The sequence below is a fragment of the Lathyrus oleraceus genome, chromosome 3 (assembly GCF_024323335.1).
Source record: "Lathyrus oleraceus cultivar Zhongwan6 chromosome 3, CAAS_Psat_ZW6_1.0, whole genome shotgun sequence".
Classification (NCBI taxonomy): Eukaryota; Viridiplantae; Streptophyta; class Magnoliopsida; order Fabales; family Fabaceae; genus Lathyrus; species Lathyrus oleraceus.
The window spans coordinates 492,153,144-492,157,072 of record NC_066581.1 but is presented as its reverse complement, the minus strand read 5'-3'; positions in this window follow the sequence as shown (position 1 = coordinate 492,157,072).

Sequence of the window (3,929 nt, the reverse complement as noted above, 5' to 3'; positions counted from 1 at the left end):
TTCCCACTGGCATGGGTACCGAACGACCCCTCGTGAACCTCTTTCATCAATTGGCTTGCTTCTTTGTCATTAACACATCTGAGCAAGACCCAATCAAAATTCCGCTTGTACAAAACCCCATCCTTATTCAAGTAGAACACCATGGCCAACCTCCGCAGAGTCTTTCGGTCCTTCTTGGATGCCCCCTCAGGATACTCTTGGGTCTCCAGATAGCGTTTGATATCGTAATACCACGGCTTCTCATCATCAGGCGCTGTGTCAACAGCAAACATATAAGCCGGTCTATCCAGACGTCCCACCTCCACACTGGGAAACTGATTCCACCACTGCACCTTTATCAAGGCAGCCAGAGTAGCCAAAGCATCTGCCAACGGATTCTCTTCTCTCGGCACATGATGCATCTTCACCTTGGTGAAAAACGTCAACAATCTCCTCGTATAATCCCGCTATGGAACTAAATGAGATTGATGCGTATACCATTTTCTGTTAACCTGATTTACAACCAAAGCTGAATCTCCATATATAACAAGGTTCTTGATCCTCAAATCAATCGCCTCTTCAATCCCCAAGATACAAGCTTCGTATTCAGCCACGTTGTTGGTGCACTCAAATGTTAGCCGGGAAGCAAAAGGAATATGGGATCCTTTCGGTGTAACCAAAACAGCTCCAACACCGCTACCATTCACGTTAACGGCCCCATCAAACATCAGAATCCATTCGGATTCAGGGTCAGGCCCCTCCTCCGGGATCGGTTCCTCGCAATCTTTCGATTTGAGAAACATGATGTCTTCATCAGGGAATTCAAACTTCATCGGTTGATAATCCTCAATGGGTTGCTGGGCGAGGTAATCAGACAATACACTCCCATTGATTGCTTTCTGAGAGGTATACTGGATATCATACTCAGTCAAAATCATTTGCCATCTTGCAACCCATCCGGTCAATGTTGGCTTCTCAAAAATGTACTTGATTGGATCCATCTTGGAAATCAACAAAGTGGTATGAACCAGCATATACTGTCTCAATCGGCGAGCAGCCCAGACCAAAGCACATCAAGTTTTCTCGAGCAGTGAATATCTTGTTTCACAGTTGGTAAACTTTTTGCTAAGGTAGTATATGGCATGCTCTTTTCGACCAGACCCGTCATGCTGCCCCAGTACACACCCCATAGACCCCTCCAGGACCGTCAGGTACAGAATTAACGGTCGTCCCTCCACATGAGGCATCAGAATCGGAGGCTCCTGCAAATACTCTTTTATTTTTTCAAATGCCACTTGGCAATCATTATTCCACCTGACCGTTTGATCTTTTCTTAACAACTTGAAAATAGGTTCACACGTGGCTGTTAGATGAGATATGAACCGTGAAATGTAGTTCAATCTACCTAAGAAACCACAAACTTCCTTCTCTGTTCTCGGTTCAGGCATTTCTCTTATCGCTTTTACTTTAGCAGGATCAACCTCGATTCCTTTTTCACTTACAATAAACCCCAGCAATTTACCGAACCGCACTCCGAATGTGCACTTGTTCGGATTCAACCTCAGTCTGAACTGTCTCAGCCGGTCGAACAACTTGGCCAGATCTACCAAATGCCCCTCTTCTGTTTGGGACTTTGCTATCATGTCATCAACATTGCATTCGATTTCATGATGAATCATATCATGAAACAAAGTCACCATGGCTCTCTGATAAGTAGCACCGGCGTTCTTGAGACCAAACGGCATCACCTTATAGCAGAAAGTGCCCCACGGTGTGATGAACGTTGTTTTCTCCATATCATCTGGCGACATTTTGATTTGATTATAGCCAGAAAAGCCATCCATGAAGGAAAACACCGAGAATTGAGCTGTATGATCTACCAACACATCAATGTGAGGTAATGGGAAATCATCCTCCGGGCTAGCTCTGTTCAGATCCCGGTAGTCCACACACATTCTCACCTTCCCATCTTTCTTCGGCACTGGCACGATGTTCGCGACCCAAGGCGGATAATTGGTGACAGCTAGGAAACCAACATCCCACTGCTTCTGAACTTCCTCTTTAATTTTCATTGCCATTTCAGGTCGAGTTCTGCGTAACTTCTGCTTTACTGGAGGACAATCTGCTCTCAACGGTAGCTTGTGCACAACAATATCGGTATCCAACCCTGGCATATCTTGATAAGACCAAGCAAAGATGTCGACATACTCTTTCAACAATGCTACCATTCTGCTCTTAACATTTTCCTCCAAGGCAACCCCAACTTTCACTTCTCTTCTGACCTCGTCGGTACCCAGATTCACAACCTCAACTTGCTCTTCGTGCGCCTGAATCACCTTCTCCTCTCGTTTCAACAACCTGGCTAATTCCTCTGGCAGTTCACAATCTTCTTCGCCTTCTTCTTCGGCATGATAGATCGGATTGTCGAAGTCATACGAGGGTGTAACAAGATTGTTATCAATGAGATCCGGCGAGAAATCGCATCTGCATGAATGTTGATTCATGCATTGCTTTAGAACCGGAGCGAGACAAATTGAAAAGGAAAATGAAAACATTGCCATTTTTTTTAAACTGCAAAAATAAATGAAAAATAGGGAACACCGCTTTTAATTGAAAAACATCCTTTTATTTATGATGCAAAAAGTTGCAAAATGAAACATGAGGTGGCCCTTACAATGAACCATTACGTTTCGGGCAAAACGTATGGCTTCCATGCAAATAAAATCAAAAACAGGAAATATTACTCTTCGAGTAGAGTGACAGTGATGATCTTTTTAGCCTTCCAGTTCTGGACTCCCATCCCTGGTGCGCACGACTTTATCCACCGGTCAATCTCGCAGTCACTGTCGACTTCTTCACCCACCATACAAATGTGATCTGGATCTAGCATTCCAACACTGGTGAATGTGACTGACGGACGACGTCCTCTACCCTGTCCTGACGAGCCTCGGCCCGGCTGATAACCCACCCCGAATCTGTCTTTCTTGGCGGAGATGTCCATCATCTTCCCCCAACCTGGAGCTTCTCCATTCTTCACCACCTCGGCGGCCTGCTTATACGAAGAAATGGACGGTTTCTCCTCTTCTTTTGCAAAAAGAGCATTCTCCACCTTAACAGTTTCGAATGCTTGGCTCGGCGTTTCCCATATCTCACCGTCCATTTCCACGTACTTGAACGATGAAAGGTGGCTGACGAAGATATCCTCTTCTCCACAAACGGTAACGACCTGTCCATCCCAGATATATTTCAATTTCTGGTGGAAAGTCGAAGTCACTGCCCCAACAACATGAATCCATGGTCGACCCAACAGGCAACTGTATGCCGGATGAATATCCATGACGTAGAATACCGACTTGAACACCTCTGGCCCAATCTTCACCGGGAGTTCCACCTCTCCAAACACCGTCCGCTTAGAACCATCAAAAGCCCTTACTATCAGGTCAGTGGGAGTCAAAATCAGACCTTCACAGTCCAGCTTTGCCAGGGCCTTCTTCGGCAACACATTTAATGAGGAGCCGGTATCAACCAACACATGCGAAAGCACGGCTCCTTTACATTCCATTGCGATGTGTAAAGCCCGATTATGATTCCGCCCATCCACAGTCAGATCCATATCGGTGAAACCCAGCCCATGACTGGCATTGACATTCGACACCACCGTCTCCAACTGATTGATTGTGATCTCTTGAGGAACATGGGCTCTCTTCAGAATTTTCAACAAAGCCTCTCTATGCCCCTCGGAGCTCAGTAATAAGGACAAGATTGATATCTTGGATGGGGTTTGCTACAGATGGTCAACAAGCTTGTACTCGGACTTCTTGATGATTCAAAGGAATTCTTCCGCTTCATCATCAAGTTCTCTTTCCGACCCACCAGGCGCCGGTGTCACCACAGGAGTACCTTCATTCACTACTTGTTTTCCTCTTGCCCTGGCTAAAGCCTCGGCCTTT